Source organism: Paramisgurnus dabryanus, chromosome 2 (assembly GCF_030506205.2).
Source record: "Paramisgurnus dabryanus chromosome 2, PD_genome_1.1, whole genome shotgun sequence".
NCBI lineage: Eukaryota > Metazoa > Chordata > Actinopteri > Cypriniformes > Cobitidae > Paramisgurnus > Paramisgurnus dabryanus.
In genome coordinates this window covers 14,549,157-14,570,225 of record NC_133338.1, presented here as the reverse complement: position 1 = coordinate 14,570,225, position 21,069 = coordinate 14,549,157, and the positions used below count along the sequence as shown (strand labels likewise).

At 42.6% G+C, this 21,069-nt stretch overlaps 12 non-coding genes and 3 pseudogenes across 12 annotated transcripts; all 15 read left to right on the top strand.

Moving 5' to 3' along the window:
* Positions 1 to 336: 336 nt before the first annotated feature.
* Positions 337 to 551, top strand: LOC135784751 (small nucleolar RNA U3). Its single transcript, XR_010546076.1, has one exon. It is a non-coding gene; the product is annotated as a small nucleolar RNA U3 (small nucleolar RNA).
* Positions 552 to 1,941: 1,390 nt separating this feature from the next.
* LOC135784805 (small nucleolar RNA U3) lies at positions 1,942 to 2,156 on the top strand. Its single transcript, XR_010546124.1, has one exon. It is a non-coding gene; the product is annotated as a small nucleolar RNA U3 (small nucleolar RNA).
* A 1,007-nt stretch (positions 2,157 to 3,163) lies between these two features.
* On the top strand, positions 3,164 to 3,378 carry LOC135736873 (small nucleolar RNA U3). Its single transcript, XR_010527980.2, has one exon. It is a non-coding gene; the product is annotated as a small nucleolar RNA U3 (small nucleolar RNA).
* Positions 3,379 to 4,411: 1,033 nt separating this feature from the next.
* On the top strand, positions 4,412 to 4,626 carry LOC135736861 (small nucleolar RNA U3). The gene has a single exon (XR_010527969.2). It is a non-coding gene; the product is annotated as a small nucleolar RNA U3 (small nucleolar RNA).
* Positions 4,627 to 6,016: 1,390 nt separating this feature from the next.
* On the top strand, positions 6,017 to 6,207 carry LOC135784811 (small nucleolar RNA U3; annotated as a pseudogene).
* A 1,460-nt stretch (positions 6,208 to 7,667) lies between these two features.
* Positions 7,668 to 7,882, top strand: LOC135784750 (small nucleolar RNA U3). The gene has a single exon (XR_010546075.1). It is a non-coding gene; the product is annotated as a small nucleolar RNA U3 (small nucleolar RNA).
* Positions 7,883 to 9,273: 1,391 nt separating this feature from the next.
* Positions 9,274 to 9,475, top strand: LOC135784798 (small nucleolar RNA U3; annotated as a pseudogene).
* Positions 9,476 to 10,472: 997 nt separating this feature from the next.
* On the top strand, positions 10,473 to 10,687 carry LOC135784743 (small nucleolar RNA U3). The gene has a single exon (XR_010546068.1). It is a non-coding gene; the product is annotated as a small nucleolar RNA U3 (small nucleolar RNA).
* A 1,033-nt stretch (positions 10,688 to 11,720) lies between these two features.
* LOC135736857 (small nucleolar RNA U3) lies at positions 11,721 to 11,935 on the top strand. Its single transcript, XR_010527965.2, has one exon. It is a non-coding gene; the product is annotated as a small nucleolar RNA U3 (small nucleolar RNA).
* A 1,390-nt stretch (positions 11,936 to 13,325) lies between these two features.
* LOC135784809 (small nucleolar RNA U3) lies at positions 13,326 to 13,508 on the top strand (annotated as a pseudogene).
* A 1,012-nt stretch (positions 13,509 to 14,520) lies between these two features.
* LOC135736871 (small nucleolar RNA U3) lies at positions 14,521 to 14,735 on the top strand. The gene has a single exon (XR_010527978.2). It is a non-coding gene; the product is annotated as a small nucleolar RNA U3 (small nucleolar RNA).
* Positions 14,736 to 15,768: 1,033 nt separating this feature from the next.
* LOC135736856 (small nucleolar RNA U3) lies at positions 15,769 to 15,983 on the top strand. Its single transcript, XR_010527964.2, has one exon. It is a non-coding gene; the product is annotated as a small nucleolar RNA U3 (small nucleolar RNA).
* A 1,390-nt stretch (positions 15,984 to 17,373) lies between these two features.
* On the top strand, positions 17,374 to 17,588 carry LOC135736870 (small nucleolar RNA U3). Its single transcript, XR_010527977.2, has one exon. It is a non-coding gene; the product is annotated as a small nucleolar RNA U3 (small nucleolar RNA).
* A 997-nt stretch (positions 17,589 to 18,585) lies between these two features.
* LOC135736855 (small nucleolar RNA U3) lies at positions 18,586 to 18,800 on the top strand. Its single transcript, XR_010527963.2, has one exon. It is a non-coding gene; the product is annotated as a small nucleolar RNA U3 (small nucleolar RNA).
* Positions 18,801 to 19,833: 1,033 nt separating this feature from the next.
* LOC135784740 (small nucleolar RNA U3) lies at positions 19,834 to 20,048 on the top strand. The gene has a single exon (XR_010546065.1). It is a non-coding gene; the product is annotated as a small nucleolar RNA U3 (small nucleolar RNA).
* The last annotated feature ends 1,021 nt before the right edge of the window (positions 20,049 to 21,069 follow it).

Below are 21,069 nucleotides of genomic sequence, written 5' to 3'. Positions count from 1 at the left end.
TCCGCGATAGCAAAATCCCGCCAAAATCCAACCTGCAACCAGTCGCAACCTGCAGGCCGTGAGACTCAAACCAGCAACTCTCGGGATATAAGCCAGACTCTCTATCGAGTAGTCGACGACTGCCCATGCCAATGTTGTATCCCTAAATACTTCAAATAACGCATTGTTTTTAACAGATTTGCACACATCCATTCATTAACTACAATCCATAATGAAGGTTTTATAGTTTTGTGTTTCTGAGCCTTTTGTCCCTCTCAGAATCATAAGGCCACAACTTACCATCATTCAGGTTCATCGTCTGTCAGAAGTTGTGTTCGGTAAGCGCGGTGAGATGTCAAGACTATGCTTTCAGGGATCATTTCTATAGTTTCTAAACTGGGAAATGTGTTTTGAAAGAGTTGAGTCTCTGGAACCACGATGAAGAGTGTTGATGTGCTTCTCTGAGCATGAATCAAGCAATGGTTGCTGATCATTATCACAGATCATTGCTATTGATGAATGTTCTTTAATCCTAATAAGTTTGAAGAAGAGAAGTGCATGATCAGAGTGGGTTCATTATTTGAGGTTGAAAGAAAGAATGTGCCAGTAGTTGTTTTGTTTGTGTAAACTAACATTAAAATCCGTGTGGTTTTTGCCTTGTTGTGATATGAGATTGCTGTGGTTGTTGCCTATTTCAACAAACATGTTGATAGATTTTTGGTGGAGTCGGCTATTGGTGTTAGTTGTCGCAAACACACAACGGTTTTGGAAAACTACCTGAATCAGTGTTTTGCTCAAACTGCGCAACGAAGTTTCTTTTCGTGTTGTCGTCTTGATCTAGCTGCAAGCATACTACACAACACACCGCTGACAAGCTGCACACACTACAAAACACTCGATAAAGAGCCGTTCCTGACCATCAGCGAAAATACATTTTCTCACATAAATTCTGGCGAGAAATTTCAACTATCAGGCCATTGCTCCATGAATGGATGATCAACGTGCCCTTCAATTGGTAGACCTTTCTCTGTTAATACCATCTGCACTGGGATTGGCTGGATGACTTACGAGTTGTCATTGTGTCGCTCACATTACGAGATCTCTTGGGGATAATATCAAACAGGTTTGAAAGCATTTGTGGGTCTGTGACAGCTCGAGACAGGTTCGAATCACGTTGCTGGCATACTTATACATAACGATCTTCGGCAGCCGTAACAAGGTCCGATTTGGTCGCGATACGAAGGTTTTGTGACAGACCTTGGAAATCTGTCTGCGGTAGCAAAATCCCGCCATAATCCAACAAGTCGCAACATGCAGGCCATGAGACTCGAACCGGCAACTCTCGGGATACAAGCCCGACTCTCTAGACCTTAGTAGACCTTTCTCTGTTAATACCATCTGCACTGGGATTGGCTGGATGACTTACGAGTTGTCATTGTGTCGCTCACATTACGAGATCTCTTGGGGATAATATCAAACAGGTTTGAAAGTAATTGTGGGTCTGTGACAGCTCGAGACAGGTTCGAATCACGTTGCTGGCATACTTATACATAACGACCTTCGGCAGCCGTAACGAGGTCGATTTGGTCGCGATACGAGGGTTTTGTGGCAGACCTTGGAAATCTGTCCGCGATAGCAAAATCCTGCCAAAATCCAACCTGCAACCAGTGGCAACCTGCAGGCCGTGAGACTCGAACCGGCAACTCACGGGATACAAGCCAGACTCTCTAACGAGTAGTCGACGACTGCCCATGCCAATGCTGTATCCCTAAATACTACAAATAACGCATTGTTTTTAACAGATTTGCACACATCCATTCATTAACTACAATCCATAATGAAGGTTTTATAGTTTTGTGTTTCTGAGCCTTTTGTCCCTCTCAGAATCATAAGGCCACAACTTACCATCATTCAGGTTCATCGTCTGTCAGAAGTTGTGTTCGTTAAGCGCGGTGAGATGTCAAGACTATGCTTTCAGGAATCATTTCTATAGTTTCTAAACTGGGAAATGTGTTTTGAAAGAGTTGAGTCTCTGGAACCACGATGAAGAGTGTTGATGTGCTTCTCTGAGCATTAATCAAGGAATGGTTGCTGATCATTATCACAGATCATTGCTATTGATGAATGTTCTTTAATCCTAATAAGTTTAAAGAAGAGAAGTGCATGATCAGAGTGGGTTCATTATTTGAGGTTGAAAGAAAGAATGTGCCAATAGTTGTTTTGTTTGTGTAAACTAACATAAACTAACATGAGTGCTGTGGTTGTTGCCTATTTCAACAAACATGTTGATAGATTTTTGGTGGAGTCGGCTATTGGTGTTAGTTGTCGCAAACACACAACGGGTTTGGAAAACTACCTAAATCAGTGTTTTGCTCAAACTGCGCAACGAGGTTTCTTTTCGTGTTGTCGTCTTGATCTAGCTGCAAGCATACTACACAACACACCGCTGACAAGCTGCACACACTACAAAACACTCGATAAAGAGGCGTTCCTGACCATCAGCGAAAATACATTTTCTCACATAAATTCTGGCGAGAAATTTCAACTATCAGGCCATTGCTTCATAAATGGATGATCAACGTGCCCTTCAATTGGTGGACCTTTCTCTGTTAATACCATCTGCACTGGGATTGGCTGGATGACTTACGAGTTGTCATTGTGTCGCTCACATTACGAGATCTCTTGGGGATAATATCAAACAGGTTTGAAAGTATTTGTGGGTCTGTGACAGCTCGAGACAGGTTCGAATCACGTTGCTGGCATACTTATACATAACGACCTTCGGCAGCCGTAACGAGATCCGATTTGGTCGCGATACGAGGGTTTTGTGGCAGACCTTGGAAATTTGTCCGCGATAGCAAAATCCCGCCAAAATCCAACCTGCAACCAGTCGCAACCTGCAGGCCGTGAGACTCAAACCAGCAACTCTCGGGATATAAGCCAGACTCTCTATCGAGTAGTCGACGACTGCCCATGCCAATGTTGTATCCCTAAATACTTCAAATAACGCATTGTTTTTAACAGATTTGCACACATCCATTCATTAACTACAATCCATAATGAAGGTTTTATAGTTTTGTGTTTCTGAGCCTTTTGTCCCTCTCAGAATCATAAGGCCACAACTTACCATCATTCAGGTTCATCGTCTGTCAGAAGTTGTGTTCGGTAAGCGCGGTGAGATGTTAAGACTATGCTTTCAGGGATCATTTCTATAGTTTCTAAACTGGGAAATGTGTTTTGAAAGAGTTGAGTCTCTGGAACCACGATGAAGAGTGTTGATGTGCTTCTCTGAGCATGAATCAAGCAATGGTTGCTGATCATTATCACAGATCATTGCTATTGATGAATGTTCTTTAATCCTAATAAGTTTAAAGAAGAGAAGTGCATGATCAGAGTGGGTTCATTATTTGAGGTTGAAAGAAAGAATTTGTTAATAGTTGTTTTGTTTGTGTAAACTAACATTAAAATCTGTGTGGTTTTTGCCTTGTTGTGATATGAGAGTGCTGTGATTGTTGCCTATTTCAACAAACATGTTGATAGATTTTTCGTGGAGTCGGCTATTGGTGTTAGTTGTCGCAAACACACAACGGGTTTGGAAAACTACCTGAATCAGTGTTTTGCTCAAACTGCGCAACGAGGTTTCTTTTCGTGTTGTCGTCTTGATCTAGCTGCAAGCATACTACACAACACACCGCTGACAAGCTGCACACACTACAAAACACTCGATAAAGAGGCGTTCCTGACCATCAGCGAAAATACATTTTCTCACATAAATTCTGGCGAGAAATTTCAACTATCAGGCCATTGCTTCAGGAATGGATGATCAACGTGCCCTTCAATTGGTAGACCTTTCTCTGTTAATACCATCTGCACTGGGATTGGCTGGATGACTTACGAGTTGTCATTGTGTCGCTCACATTACGAGATCTCTTGGGGATAATATCAAACAGGTTTGAAAGTACTTGTGGGTCTGTGACAGCTCGAGACAGGTTCGAATCACGTTGCTGGCATACTTATACATAACGACCTTCGGCAGCCGTAACGAGGTCCGATTTGGTCGTGATACGAGGGTTTTGTGGCGGACCTTGGAAATCTGTCTGCGATAGTAAAATCCTGCCAAAATCCAACCTGCAACCAGTGGCAACCTGCAGGCCGTGAGACTCGAACCGGCAACTCTCGGGATACAAGCCAGACTCTCTAACGAGTAGTCGACGACTGCCCATGCCAATGCTGTATCCCTAAATACTACAAATAACGCATTGTTTTTAACAGATTTGCACACATCCATTCATTAACTACGATCCATAATGAAGGTTTTATAGTTTTGTGTTTCTGAGCCTTTTGTCCCTCTCAGAATCATAAGGCCACAACTTACCATCATTCAGGTTCATCGTCTGTCAGAAGTTGTGTTCGGTAAGCGCGTTGAGATGTCAAGACTATGCTTTCAGGGATCATTTCTATAGTTTCTAAACTGGGAAATGTGTTTTGAAAGAGTTGAGTCTCTAGAACCACGATGAAGAGTGTTGATGTGCTTCTCTGAGCATGAATCAAGGAATGGTTGCTGATCATTATCACAGATCATTGCTATTGATGAATGTTCTTTAATCCTAATAAGTTTGAAGAAGAGAAGTGCATGATCAGAGTGGGTTCATTATTTGAGGTTGAAAGAAAGAATGTGCCAGTAGTTGTTTTGTTTGTGTAAACTAAAATTAAAATCCGTGTGGTTTTTGCCTTGTTGTGATATGAGAGTGCTGTGGTTGTTGCCTATTTCAACAAACATGTTGATAGATTTTTGGTGGAGTCGGCTATTGGTGTTAGTTGTCGCAAACACACAACGGTTTTGGAAAACTACCTGAATCAGTGTTTTGTTCAAACTGCGCAACGAAGTTTCTTTTCGTGTTGTCGTCTTGATCTAGCTGCAAGCATACTACACAACACACCGCTGACAAGCTGCACACACTACAAAACACTCGATAAAGAGGCGTTCCTGACCATCAGCGAAAATACATTTTCTCACATAAATTCTGGCGAGAAATTTCAACTATCAGGCCATTGCTCCATGAATGGATGATCAACGTGCCCTTCAATTGGTAGACCTTTCTCTGTTAATACCATCTGCACTGGGATTGGCTGGATGACTTACGAGTTGTCATTGTGTCGCTCACATTACTAGATCTCTTGGGGATAATATCAAACAGGTTTGAAAGTATTTGTGGGTCTGTGACAGCTCGAGACAGGTTCGAATCACGTTGCTGGCATACTTATACATAACGATCTTCGGCAGCCGTAACAAGGTCCGATTTGGTCGCGATACGAAGGTTTTGTGGCAGACCTTGGAAATCTGTCTGCGGTAGCAAAATCCCGCCATAATCCAACAAGTCGCAACATGCAGGCCATGAGACTCGAACCGGCAACTCTCGGGATACAAGCCCGACTCTCTAGACCTTAGTAGACCTTTCTCTGTTAATACCATCTGCACTGGGATTGGCTGGATGACTTACGAGTTGTCATTGTGTCGCTCACATTACGAGATCTCTTGGGGATAATATCAAACAGGTTTGAAAGTAATTGTGGGTCTGTGACAGCTCGAGACAGGTTCGAATCACGTTGCTGGCATACTTATACATAACGACCTTCGGCAGCCGTAACGAGGTCGATTTGGTCGCGATACGAGGGTTTTGTGGCGGACCTTGGAAATCTGTCCGCGATAGCAAAATCCTGCCAAAATCCAACCTGCAACCAGTGGCAACCTGCAGGCCGTGAGACTCGAACCGGCAACTCACGGGATACAAGCCAGACTCTCTAACGAGTAGTCGACGACTGCCCATGCCAATGCTGTATCCCTAAATACTACAAATAACGCATTGTTTTTAACAGATTTGCACACATCCATTCATTAACTACAATCCATAATGAAGGTTTTATAGTTTTGTGTTTCTGAGCCTTTTGTCCCTCTCAGAATCATAAGGCCACAACTTACCATCATTCAGGTTCATCGTCTGTCAGAAGTTGTGTTCGGTAAGCGCGGTGAGATGTCAAGACTATGCTTTCAGGGATCATTTCTATAGTTTCTAAACTGGGAAATGTGTTTTGAAAGAGTTGAGTCTCTGGAACCACGATGAAGAGTGTTGATGTGCTTCTCTGAGCATGAATCAAGGAATGGTTGCTGATCATTGCTATTGCTGAATGTTCTTTAATCCTAATAAGTTTAAAGGGGACATATTATGAAAATCTGACTTTTTCCATGTTTAAGTGCTATAATTGTGTCCCCAGTGCTTCTATCAACCTAGAAAATGTTAAAAAGATCAACCCAATAACTTAGTTTTGGTAAACCATTTTCTGCAAGCATGTGAAAAAATAGGTCATTGTAATTTGGCCCTTATTGTGATGTCAGAGTAAGGTAATACCGCCCCCTTTATCTGCACTATCCAATCACAGCACAACCATTTAGTATGGAGAGAAAGAGAGAGATAAAATATTTCACAGCACAATTGAGTTTCAATTGCAACAAACCACCATCATTGTGATCAGTGGTTGCACTTCATCCGCTCATTTGCATTTTAAATGACACACCCAAAACGGCACACTTTTGCTCAGACCTATTTTAGACTTAGTTTACATCTTAAAAAAAATCTCATAATATGTCCCCTTTAAAGAAGAGAAGTACATGATCAGAGTGGGTTCATTATTTGAGGTTGAAAGAAAGAATGTGCCAATAGTTGTTTTGTTTGTGTAAACTAACATAAACTAACATGAGTGCTGTGGTTGTTGCCTATTTCAACAAACATGTTGCTAGATTTTTGGTGGAGTCGGCTATTGGTGTTAGTTGTCGCAAACACACAACGGGTTTGGAAAACTACCTGAATCAGTGTTTTGCTCAAACTGCGCAACGAGGTTTCTTTTCGTGTTGTCGTCTTGATCTAGCTGCAAGCATACTACACAACACACTGCTGACAAGCTGCACACACTACAAAACACTCGATAAAGAGGCGTTCCTGACCATCAGCGAAAATACATTTTCTCACATAAATTCTGGCGAGAAATTTCAACTATCAGGCCATTGCTTCATAAATGGATGATCAACGTGCCCTTCAATTGGTGGACCTTTCTCTGTTAATACCATCTGCACTGGGATTGGCTGGATGACTTACGAGTTGTCATTGTGTCGCTCACATTACGAGATCTCTTGGGGATAATATCAAACAGGTTTGAAAGTATTTGTGGGTCTGTGACAGCTCGAGACAGGTTCGAATCACGTTGCTGGCATACTTATACATAACGACCTTCGGCAGCCGTAACGAGGTCCGATTTGGTCGCGATACGAGGGTTTTGTGGCAGACCTTGGAAATTTGTCCGCGATAGCAAAATCCCGCCAAAATCCAACCTGCAACCAGTCGCAACCTGCAGGCCGTGAGACTCAAACCAGCAACTCTCGGGATATAAGCCAGACTCTCTATCTAGTAGTCGACGACTGCCCATGCCAATGTTGTATCCCTAAATACTTCAAATAACGCATTGTTTTTAACAGATTTGCACACATCCATTCATTAACTACAATCCATAATGAAGGTTTTATAGTTTTGTGTTTCTGAGCCTTTTGTCCCTCTCAGAATCATAAGGCCACAACTTACCATCATTCAGGTTCATCGTCTGTCAGAAGTTGTGTTCGGTAAGCGCGGTGAGATGTCAAGACTATGCTTTCAGGGATCATTTCTATAGTTTCTAAACTGGGAAATGTGTTTTGAAAGAGTTGAGTCTCTGGAACCACGATGAAGAGTGTTGATGTGCTTCTCTGAGCATGAATCAAGCAATGGTTGCTGATCATTATCACAGATCATTGCTATTGATGAATGTTCTTTAATCCTAATAAGTTTGAAGAAGAGAAGTGCATGATCAGAGTGGGTTCATTATTTGAGGTTGAAAGAAAGAATGTGCCAGTAGTTGTTTTGTTTGTGTAAACTAACATTAAAATCCGTGTGGTTTTTGCCTTGTTGTGATATGAGAGTGCTGTGGTTGTTGCCTATTTCAACAAACATGTTGATAGATTTTTGGTGGAGTCGGCTATTGGTGTTAGTTGTCGCAAACACACAACGGTTTTGGAAAACTACCTGAATCAGTGTTTTGCTCAAACTGCGCAACGAAGTTTCTTTTCGTGTTGTCGTCTTGATCTAGCTGCAAGCATACTACACAACACACCGCTGACAAGCTGCACACACTACAAAACACTCGATAAAGAGGCGTTCCTGACCATCAGCGAAAATACATTTTCTCACATAAATTCTGGCGAGAAATTTCAACTATCAGGCCATTGCTCCATGAATGGATGATCAACGTGCCCTTCAATTGGTAGACCTTTCTCTGTTAATACCATCTGCACTGGGATTGGCTGGATGACTTACGAGTTGTCATTGTGTCGCTCACATTACGAGATCTCTTGGGGATAATATCAAACAGGTTTGAAAGCATTTGTGGGTCTGTGACAGCTCGAGACAGGTTCGAATCACGTTGCTGGCATACTTATACATAACGATCTTCGGCAGCCGTAACAAGGTCCGATTTGGTCGCGATACGAAGGTTTTGTGACAGACCTTGGAAATCTGTCTGCGGTAGCAAAATCCCGCCATAATCCAACAAGTCGCAACATGCAGGCCATGAGACTCGAACCGGCAACTCTCGGGATACAAGCCCGACTCTCTAGACCTTAGTAGACCTTTCTCTGTTAATACCATCTGCACTGGGATTGGCTGGATGACTTACGAGTTGTCATTGTGTCGCTCACATTACGAGATCTCTTGGGGATAATATCAAACAGGTTTGAAAGTATTTGTGGGTCTGTGACAGCTCGAGACAGGTTCGAATCACGTTGCTGGCATACTTATACATAACGACCTTCGGCAGCCGTAACGAGGTCCGATTTGGTCGCGATACGAGGGTTTTGTGGCGGACCTTGGAAATCTGTCCGCGATAGCAAAATCCTGCCAAAATCCAACCTGCAACCAGTGGCAACCTGCAGGCCGTGAGACTCGAACCGGCAACTCACGGGATACAAGCCAGACTCTCTAACGAGTAGTCGACGACTGCCCATGCCAATGCTGTATCCCTAAATACTACAAATAACGCATTGTTTTTAACAGATTTGCACACATCCATTCATTAACTACAATCCATAATGAAGGTTTTATAGTTTTGTGTTTCTGAGCCTTTTGTCCCTCTCAGAATCATAAGGCCACAACTTACCATCATTCAGGTTCATCGTCTGTCAGAAGTTGTGTTCGGTAAGCGCGGTGAGATGTCAAGACTATGCTTTCAGGGATCATTTCTATAGTTTCTAAACTGGGAAATGTGTTTTGAAAGAGTTGAGTCTCTGGAACCACGATGAAGAGTGTTGATGTGCTTCTCTGAGCATGAATCAAGGAATGGTTGCTGATCATTGCTATTGATGAATGTTCTTTAATCCTAATAAGTTTAAAGAAGAGAAGTGCATGATCAGAGTGGGTTCATTATTTGAGGTTGAAAGAAAGAATGTGCCAATAGTTGTTTTGTTTGTGTAAACTAACATGAGTGCTGTGGTTGTTGCCTATTTCAACAAACATGTTGATAGATTTTTGGTGGAGTCGGCTATTGGTGTTAGTTGTCGCAAACACACAACGGGTTTGGAAAACTACCTGAATCAGTGTTTTGCTCAAACTGCGCAACGAGGTTTCTTTTCGTGTTGTCGTCTTGATCTAGCTGCAAGCATACTACACAACACACCGCTGACAAGCTGCACACACTACAAAACACTCGATAAAGAGGCGTTCCTGACCATCAGCGAAAATACATTTTCTCACATAAATTCTGGCGAGAAATTTCAACTATCAGGCCATTGCTTCATAAATGGATGATCAATGTGCCCTTCAATTGGTGGACCTTTCTCTGTTAATACCATCTGCACTGGGATTGGCTGGATGACTTACGAGTTGTCATTGTGTCGCTCACATTACGAGATCTCGTGGGGATAATATCAAACAGGTTTGAAAGTATTTGTGGGTCTGTGACAGCTCGAGACAGGTTCGAATCACGTTGCTGGCATACTTATACATAACGACCTTCGGCAGCCGTAACGAGGTCCGATTTGGTCGCGATACGAGGGTTTTGTGGCAGACCTTGGAAATTTGTCCGCGATAGCAAAATCCCGCCAAAATCCAACCTGCAACCAGTCGCAACCTGCAGGCCGTGAGACTCAAACCAGCAACTCTCGGGATATAAGCCAGACTCTCTATCGAGTAGTCGACGACTGCCCATGCCAATGTTGTATCCCTAAATACTTCAAATAACGCATTGTTTTTAACAGATTTGCACACATCCATTCATTAACTACAATCCATAATGAAGGTTTTATAGTTTTGTGTTTCTGAGCCTTTTGTCCCTCTCAGAATCATAAGGCCACAACTTACCATCATTCAGGTTCATCGTCTGTCAGAAGTTGTGTTCGGTAAGCGCGGTGAGATGTCAAGACTATGCTTTCAGGGATCATTTCTATAGTTTCTAAACTGGGAAATGTGTTTTGAAAGAGTTGAGTCTCTGGAACCACGATGAAGAGTGTTGATGTGCTTCTCTGAGCATGAATCAAGCAATGGTTGCTGATCATTATCACAGATCATTGCTATTGATGAATGTTCTTTAATCCTAATAAGTTTAAAGAAGAGAAGTGCATGATCAGAGTGGGTTCATTATTTGAGGTTGAAAGAAAGAATTTGCTAATAGTTGTTTTGTTTGTGTAAACTAACATTAAAATCCGTGTGGTTTTTGCCTTGTTGTGATATGAGAGTGCTGTGATTGTTGCCTATTTCAACCAAGATGTTGATAGATTTTTGGTGGAGTCGGCTATTGGTGTTAGTTGTCGCAAACACACAACGGGTTTGGAAAACTACCTGAATTAGTGTTTTGCTCAAACTGCGCAACGAGGTTTCTTTTCGTGTTGTCGTCTTGATCTAGCTGCAAGCATACTACACAACACACCGCTGACAAGCTGCACACACTACAAAACACTCGATAAAGAGGCTTTCCTGACCATCAGCGAAAATACATTTTCTCACATAAATTCTGGCGAGAAATTTCAACTATTAGGCCATTGCTTCAGGAATGGATGATCAACGTGCCCTTCAATTGGTAGACCTTTCTCTGTTAATACCATCTGCACTGGGATTGGCTGGATGACTTACGAGTTGTCATTGTGTCGCTCACATTACGAGATCTCTTGGGGATAATATCAAACAGGTTTGAAAGTACTTGTGGGTCTGTGACAGCTCGAGACAGGTTCGAATCACGTTGCTGGCATACTTATACATAACGACCTTCGGCAGCCGTAACGAGGTCCGATTTGGTCGTGATACGAGGGTTTTGTGGCGGACCTTGGAAATCTGTCCGCGATAGTAAAATCCTGCCAAAATCCAACCTGCAACCAGTCGCAACCTGCAGGCCGTGAGACTCGAACCGGCAACTCTCGGGATACAAGCCAGACTCTCTAACGAGTAGTCGACAACTGCCCATGCCAATGCTGTATCCCTAAATACTACAAATAACGCATTGTTTTTAACAGATTTGCACACATCCATTCATTAACTACAATCCATAATGAAGGTTTTATAGTTTTGTGTTTCTGAGCCTTTTGTCCCTCTCAGAATCATAAGGCCACAACTTACCATCATTCAGGTTCATCGTCTGTCAGAAGTTGTGTTCGGTAAGCGCGGTGAGATGTCAAGACTATGCTTTCAGGGATCATTTCTATAGTTTCTAAACTGGGAAATGTGTTTTGAAAGAGTTGAGTCTCTGGAACCACGATGAAGAGTGTTGATGTGCTTCTCTGAGCATGAATCAAGGAATGGTTGCTGATCATTATCACAGATCATTGCTATTGATGAATGTTCTTTAATCCTAATAAGTTTGAAGAAGAGAAGTGCATGATCAGAGTGGGTTCATTATTTGAGGTTGAAAGAAAGAATGTGCCAGTAGTTGTTTTGTTTGTGTAAACTAACATTAAAATCCGTGTGGTTTTTGCCTTGTTGTGATATGAGAGTGCTGTGGTTGTTGCCTATTTCAACAAACATGTTGATAGATTTTTGGTGGAGTCGGCTATTGGTGTTAGTTGTCGCAAACACACAACGGTTTTGGAAAACTACCTGAATCAGTGTTTTGCTCAAACTGCGCAACGAAGTTTCTTTTCGTGTTGTCGTCTTGATCTAGCTGCAAGCATACTACACAACACACCGCTGACAAGCTGCACACACTACAAAACACTCGATAAAGAGGCGTTCCTGACCATCAGCGAAAATACATTTTCTCACATAAATTCTGGCGAGAAATTTCAACTATCAGGCCATTGCTCCATGAATGGATGATCAACGTGCCCTTCAATTGGTAGACCTTTCTCTGTTAATACCATCTGCACTGGGATTGGCTGGATGACTTACGAGTTGTCATTGTGTCGCTCACATTACGAGATCTCTTGGGGATAATATCAAACAGGTTTGAAAGTATTTGTGGGTCTGTGACAGCTCGAGACAGGTTCGAATCACGTTGCTGGCATACTTATACATAACGATCTTCGGCAGCCGTAACAAGGTCCGATTTGGTCGCGATACGAAGGTTTTGTGGCAGACCTTGGAAATCTGTCTGCGGTAGCAAAATCCCGCCATAATCCAACAAGTCGCAACATGCAGGCCATGAGACTCGAACCGGCAACTCTCGGGATACAAGCCCGACTCTCTAGACCTTAGTAGACCTTTCTCTGTTAATACCATCTGCACTGGGATTGGCTGGATGACTTACGAGTTGTCATTGTGTCGCTCACATTACGAGATCTCTTGGGGATAATATCAAACAGGTTTGAAAGTAATTGTGGGTCTGTGACAGCTCGAGACAGGTTCGAATCACGTTGCTGGCATACTTATACATAACGACCTTCGGCAGCCGTAACGAGGTCGATTTGGTCGCGATACGAGGGTTTTGTGGCGGACCTTGGAAATCTGTCCGCGATAGCAAAATCCTGCCAAAATCCAACCTGCAACCAGTGGCAACCTGCAGGCCGTGAGACTCGAACCGGCAACTCACGGGATACAAGCCAGACTCTCTAACGAGTAGTCGACGACTGCCCATGCCAATGCTGTATCCCTAAATACTACAAATAACGCATTGTTTTTAACAGATTTGCACACATCCATTCATTAACTACAATCCATAATGAAGGTTTTATAGTTTTGTGTTTCTGAGCCTTTTGTCCCTCTCAGAATCATAAGGCCACAACTTACCATCATTCAGGTTCATCGTCTGTCAGAAGTTGTGTTCGGTAAGCGCGGTGAGATGTCAAGACTATGCTTTCAGGGATCATTTCTATAGTTTCTAAACTGGGAAATGTGTTTTGAAAGAGTGTTGATGTGCTTCTCTGAGCATGAATCAAGGAATGGTTGCTGATCATTATCACAGATCATTGCTATTGATGAATGTTCTTTAATCCTAATAAGTTTAAAGAAGAGAAGTGCATGATCAGAGTGGGTTCATTATTTGAGGTTGAAAGAAAGAATGTGCCAATAGTTGTTTTGTTTGTGTAAACTAACATAAACTAACATGAGTGCTGTGGTTGTTGCCTATTTCAACAAACATGTTGATAGATTTTTGGTGGAGTCGGCTATTGGTGTTAGTTGTCGCAAACACACAACGGGTTTGGCAAACTACCTGAATCAGTGTTTTGCTCAAACTGCGCAACAAGGTTTCTTTTCGTGTTGTCGTCTTGATCTAGCTGCAAGCATACTACACAACACACCGCTGACAAGCTGCACACACTACAAAACACTCGATAAAGAGGCGTTCCTGACCATCAGCGAAAATACATTTTCTCACATAAATTCTGGCGAGAAATTTCAACTATCAGGCCATTGCTTCATAAATGGATGATCAACGTGCCCTTCAATTGGTGGACCTTTCTCTGTTAATACCATCTGCACTGGGATTGGCTGGATGACTTACGAGTTGTCATTGTGTCGCTCACATTACGAGATCTCTTGGGGATAATATCAAACAGGTTTGAAAGTATTTGTGGGTCTGTGACAGCTCGAGACAGGTTCGAATCACGTTGCTGGCATACTTATACATAACGACCTTCGGCAGCCGTAACGAGATCCGATTTGGTCGCGATACGAGGGTTTTGTGGCAGACCTTGGAAATTTGTCCGCGATAGCAAAATCCCGCCAAAATCCAACCTGCAACCAGTCGCAACCTGCAGGCCGTGAGACTCAAACCAGCAACTCTCGGGATATAAGCCAGACTCTCTATCGAGTAGTCGACGACTGCCCATGCCAATGTTGTATCCCTAAATACTTCAAATAACGCATTGTTTTTAACAGATTTGCACACATCCATTCATTAACTACAATCCATAATGAAGGTTTTATAGTTTTGTGTTTCTGAGCCTTTTGTCCCTCTCAGAATCATAAGGCCACAACTTACCATCATTCAGGTTCATCGTCTGTCAGAAGTTGTGTTCGGTAAGCGCGGTGAGATGTCAAGACTATGCTTTCAGGGATCATTTCTATAGTTTCTAAACTGGGAAATGTGTTTTGAAAGAGTTGAGTCTCTGGAACCACGATGAAGAGTGTTGATGTGCTTCTCTGAGCATGAATCAAGCAATGGTTGCTGATCATTATCACAGATCATTGCTATTGATGAATGTTCTTTAATCCTAATAAGTTTAAAGAAGAGAAGTGCATGATCAGAGTGGGTTCATTATTTGAGGTTGAAAGAAAGAATTTGCTAATAGTTGTTTTGTTTGTGTAAACTAACATTAAAATCCGTGTGGTTTTTGCCTTGTTGTGATATGAGAGTGCTGTGATTGTTGCCTATTTCAACAAACATGTTGATAGATTTTTGGTGGAGTCGGCTATTGGTGTTAGTTGTCGCAAACACACAACGGGTTTGGAAAACTACCTGAATCAGTGTTTTGCTCAAACTGCGCAACGAGGTTTCTTTTCGTGTTGTCGTCTTGATCTAGCTGCAAGCATACTACACAACACACCGCTGACAAGCTGCACACACTACAAAACACTCGATAAAGAGGCGTTCCTGACCATCAGCGAAAATACTTTTCTCACATAAATTCTGGCGAGAAATTTCAACTATCAGGCCATTGCTTCAGGAATGGATGATCAACGTGCCCTTCAATTGGTAGACCTTTCTCTGTTAATACCATCTGCACTGGGATTGGCTGGATGACTTACGAGTTGTCATTGTGTCGCTCACATTACAAGATCTCTTGGGGATAATATCAAACAGGTTTGAAAGTACTTGTGGGTCTGTGACAGCTCGAGACAGGTTCGAATCACGTTGCTGGCATACTTATACCATAACGACCTTCGGCAGCCGTAACGAGGTCCGATTTGGTCGTGATACGAGGGTTTTGTGGCGGACCTTGGAAATCTGTCCGCGATAGTAAAATCCTGCCAAAATCCAACCTGCAACCAGTGGCAACCTGCAGGCCGTGAGACTCGAACCGGCAACTCTCGGGATACAAGCCAGACTCTCTAACGAGTAGTCGACGACTGCCCATGCCAATGCTGTATCCCTAAATACTACAAATAACGCATTGTTTTTAACAGATTTGCACACATCCATTCATTCACTACAATCCATAATGAAGGTTTTATAGTTTTGTGTTTCTGAGCCTTTTGTCCCTCTCAGAATCATAAGGCCACAACTTACCATCATTCAGGTTCATCGTCTGTCAGAAGTTGTGTTCGGTAAGCGCGTTGAGATGTCAAGACTATGCTTTCAGGGATCATTTCTATAGTTTCTAAACTGGGAAATGTGTTTTGAAAGAGTTGAGTCTCTGGAACCACGATGAAGAGTGTTGATGTGCTTCTCTGAGCATGAATCAAGGAATGGTTGCTGATCATTATCACAGATCATTGCTATTGATGAATGTTCTTTAATCCTAATAAGTTTGAAGAAGAGAAGTGCATGATCAGAGTGGGTTCATTATTTGAGGTTGAAAGAAAGAATGTGCCAGTAGTTGTTTTGTTTGTGTAAACTAACATTAAAATCCGTGTGGTTTTTGCCTTGTTGTGATATGAGAGTGCTGTGGTTGTTGCCTATTTCAACAAACATGTTGATAGATTTTTGGTGGAGTCGGCTATTGGTGTTAGTTGTCGCAAACACACAACGGTTTTGGAAAACTACCTGAATCAGTGTTTTGCTCAAACTGCGCAACGAAGTTTCTTTTCGTGTTGTCGTCTTGATCTAGCTGCAAGCATACTACACAACACACCGCTGACAAGCTGCACACACTACAAAACACTTGATAAAGAGGCGTTCCTGACCATCAGCGAAAATACATTTTCTCACATAAATTCTGGCGAGAAATTTCAACTATCAGGCCATTGCTCCATGAATGGATGATCAACGTGCCCTTCAATTGGTAGACCTTTCTCTGTTAATACCATCTGCACTGGGATTGGCTGGATGACTTACGAGTTGTCATTGTGTCGCTCACATTACGAGATCTCTTGGGGATAATATCAAACAGGTTTGAAAGTATTTGTGGGTCTGTGACAGCTCGAGACAGGTTCGAATCACGTTGCTGGCATACTTATACATAACGATCTTCGGCAGCCGTAACAAGGTCCGATTTGGTCGCGATACGAAGGTTTTGTGGCAGACCTTGGAAATCTGTCTGCGGTAGCAAAATCCCGCCATAATCCAACAAGTCGCAACATGCAGGCCATGAGACTCGAACCGGCAACTCTCGGGATACAAGCCCGACTCTCTAGACCTTAGTAGACCTTTCTCTGTTAATACCATCTGCACTGGGATTGGCTGGATGACTTACGAGTTGTCATTGTGTCGCTCACATTACGAGATCTCTTGGGGATAATATCAAACAGGTTTGAAAGTAATTGTGGGTCTGTGACAGCTCGAGACAGGTTCGAATCACGTTGCTGGCATACTTATACATAACGACCTTCGGCAGCCGTAACGAGGTCGATTTGGTCGCGATACGAGGGTTTTGTGGCGGATCTTGGAAATCTGTCCGCGATAGCAAAATCCTGCCAAAATCCAACCTGCAACCAGTGGCAACCTGCAGGCCGTGAGACTCGAACCGGCAACTCACGGGATACAAGCCAGACTCTCTAACGAGTAGTCGACGACTGCCCATGCCAATGCTGTATCCCTAAATACTACAAATAACGCATTGTTTTTAACAGATTTGCACACATCCATTTATTAACTACAATCCATAATGAAGGTTTTATAGTTTTGTGTTTCTGAGCCTTTTGTCCCTCTCAGAATCATAAGGCCACAACTTACCATCATTCAGGTTCATCGTCTGTCAGAAGTTGTGTTCGGTAAGCGCGGTGAGATGTCAAGACTATGCTTTCAGGGATCATTTCTATAGTTTCTAAACTGGGAAATGTGTTTTGAAAGAGTTGAGTCTCTGGAACCACGATGAAGAGTGTTGATGTGCTTCTCTGAGCATGAATCAAGGAATGGTTGCTGATCATTATCATAGATCATTGCTATTGATGAATGTTCTTTAATCCTAATAAGTTTAAAGAAGAGAAGTGCTTGATCAGAGTGGGTTCATTATTTGAGGTTGAAAGAAAGAATGTGCCAATAGTTGTTTTGTTTGTGTAAACTAACATGAGTGCTGTGGTTGTTGCCTATTTCAACAAACATGTTGATAGATTTTTGGTGGAGTCGGCTATTGGTGTTAGTTGTCGCAAACACACAACGGGTTTGGAAAACTACCTGAATCAGTGTTTTGCTCAAACTGCGCAACGAGGTTTCTTTTCGTGTTGTCGTCTTGATCTAGCTGCAAGCATACTACACAACACACCGCTGACAAGCTGCACACACTACAAAACACTCGATAAAGAGGCGTTCCTGACCATCAGCGAAAATACATTTTCTCACATAAATTCTGGCGAGAAATTTCAACTATCAGGCCATTGCTTCATAAATGGATGATCAACGTGCCCTTCAATTGGTGGACCTTTCTCTGTTAATACCATCTGCACTGGGATTGGCTGGATGACTTACGAGTTGTCATTGTGTCGCTCACATTACGAGATCTCTTGGGGATAATATCAAACAGGTTTGAAAGTATTTGTGGGTCTGTGACAGCTCGAGACAGGTTCGAATCACGTTGCTGGCATACTTATACATAACGACCTTCGGCAGCCGTAACGAGATCCGATTTGGTCGCGATACGAGGGTTTTGTGGCAGACCTTGGAAATTTGTCCGCGATAGCAAAATCCCGCCAAAATCCAACCTGCAACCAGTCGCAACCTGCAGGCCGTGAGACTCAAACCAGCAACTCTCGGGATATAAGCCAGACTCTCTATCGAGTAGTCGACGACTGCCCATGCCAATGTTGTATCCCTAAATACTTCAAATAACGCATTGTTTTTAACAGATTTGCACACATCCATTCATTAACTACAATCCATAATGAAGGTTTTATAGTTTTGTGTTTCTGAGCCTTTTGTCCCTCTCAGAATCATAAGGCCACAACTTACCATCATTCAGGTTCATCGTCTGTCAGAAGTTGTGTTCGGTAAGCGCGGTGAGATGTCAAGACTATGCTTTCAGGGATCATTTCTATAGTTTCTAAACTGGGAAATGTGTTTTGAAAGAGTTGAGTCTCTGGAACCACGATGAAGAGTGTTGATGTGCTTCTCTGAGCATGAATCAAGGAATGGTTGCTGATCATTATCACAGATCATTGCTATTGATGAATGTTCTTTAATCCTAATAAGTTTAAAGAAGAGAAGTGCATGATCAGAGTGGGTTCATTATTTGAGGTTGAAAGAAAGAATGTGCCAGTAGTTGTTTTGTTTGTGTAAACTAACATTAAAATCCGTGTGGTTTTTGCCTTGTTGTGATATGAGAGTGCTGTGGTTGTTGCCTATTTCAACAAACATGTTGATAGATTTTTGGTGGAGTCGGCTATTGGTGTTAGTTGTCGCAAACACACAACGGTTTTGGAAAACTACCTGAATCAGTGTTTTGCTCAAACTGCGCAACGAAGTTTCTTTTCGTGTTGTCGTCTTGATCTAGCTGCAAGCATACTACACAACACACCGCTGACAAGCTGCACACACTACAAAACACTCGATAAAGAGGCGTTCCTGACCATCAGCGAAAATACATTTTCTCACATAAATTCTGGCGAGAAATTTCAACTATCAGGCCATTGCTCCATGAATGGATGATCAACGTGCCCTTCAATTGGTAGACCTTTCTCTGTTAATACCATCTGCACTGGGATTGGCTGGATGACTTACGAGTTGTCATTGTGTCGCTCACATTACGAGATCTCTTGGGGATAATATCAAACAGGTTTGAAAGTACTTGTGGGTCTGTGACAGCTCGAGACAGGTTCGAATCACGTTGCTGGCATACTTATACATAACGACCTTCGGCAGCCGTAACGAGGTCCGATTTGGTCGTGATACGAGGGTTTTGTGGCGGACCTTGGAAATCTGTCCGCGATAGTAAAATCCTGCCAAAATCCAACCTGCAACCAGTGGCAACCTGCAGGCCGTGAGACTCGAACCGGCAACTCTCGGGATACAAGCCAGACTCTCTAACGAGTAGTCGACGACTGCCCATGCCAATGCTGTATCCCTAAATACTACAAATAACGCATTGTTTTTAACAGATTTGCACACATCCATTCATTAACTACAATCCATAATGAAGGTTTTATAGTTTTGTGTTTCTGAGCCTTTTGTCCCTCTCAGAATCATAAGGCCACAACTTACCATCATTCAGGTTCATCGTCTGTCAGAAGTTGTGTTCGGTAAGTGCGGTGAGATGTCAAGACTATGCTTTCAGGGATCATTTCTATAGTTTCTAAACTGGGAAATGTGTTTTGAAAGAGTTGAGTCTCTGGAACCACGATGAAGAGTGTTGATGTGCTTCTCTGAGCATGAATCAAGCAATGGTTGCTGATCATTATCACAGATCATTGCTATTGATGAATGTTCTTTAATCCTAATAAGTTTAAAGAAGAGAAGTGCATGATCAGAGTGGGTTCATTATTTGAGGTTGAAAGAAAGAATTTGCTAATAGTTGTTTTGTTTGTGTAAACTAACATTAAAATCTGTGTGGTTTTTGCCTTGTTGTGATATGAGAGTGCTGTGATTGTTGCCTATTTCAACAAACATGTTGATAGATTTTTGGTGGAGTCGGCTATTGGTGTTAGTTGTCGCAAACACACAACGGGTTTGGAAAACTACCTGAATCAGTGTTTTGCTCAAACTGCGCAACGAGGTTTCTTTTCGTGTTGTCGTCTTGATCTAGCTGCAAGCATACTACACAACACACCGCTGACAAGCTGCACACACTACAAAACACTCGATAAAGAGGCGTTCCTGACCATCAGCGAAAATACATTTTCTCACATAAATTCTGGCGAGAAATTTCAACTATCAGGCCATTGCTTCAGGAATGGATGATCAACGTGCCCTTTAATTGGTAGACCTTTCTCTGTTAATACCATCTGCACTGGGATTGGCTGGATGACTTACGAGTTGTCATTGTGTCGCTCACATTACGAGATCTCTTGGGGATAATATCAAACAGGTTTGAAAGTACTTGTGGGTCTGTGACAGCTCGAGACAGGTTCGAATCACGTTGCTGGCATACTTATACATAACGACCTTCGGCAGCCGTAACGAGGTCCGATTTGGTCGTGATACGAGGGTTTTGTGGCGGACCTTGGAAATCTGTCCGCGATAGTAAAATCCTGCCAAAATCCAACCTGCAACCAGTGGCAACCTGCAGGCCGTGAGACTCGAACCGGCAACTCTCGGGATACAAGCCAGACTCTCTAACGAGTAGTCGACGACTGCCCATGCCAATGCTGTGTCCCTAAATACTACAAATAACGCATTGTTTTTAACAGATTTGCACACATCCATTCATTAACTACAATCCATAATGAAGGTTTTATAGTTTTGTGTTTCTGAGCCTTTTGTCCCTCTCAGAATCATAAGGCCACAACTTACCATCATTCAGGTTCATCGTCTGTCAGAAGTTGTGTTCGGTAAGCG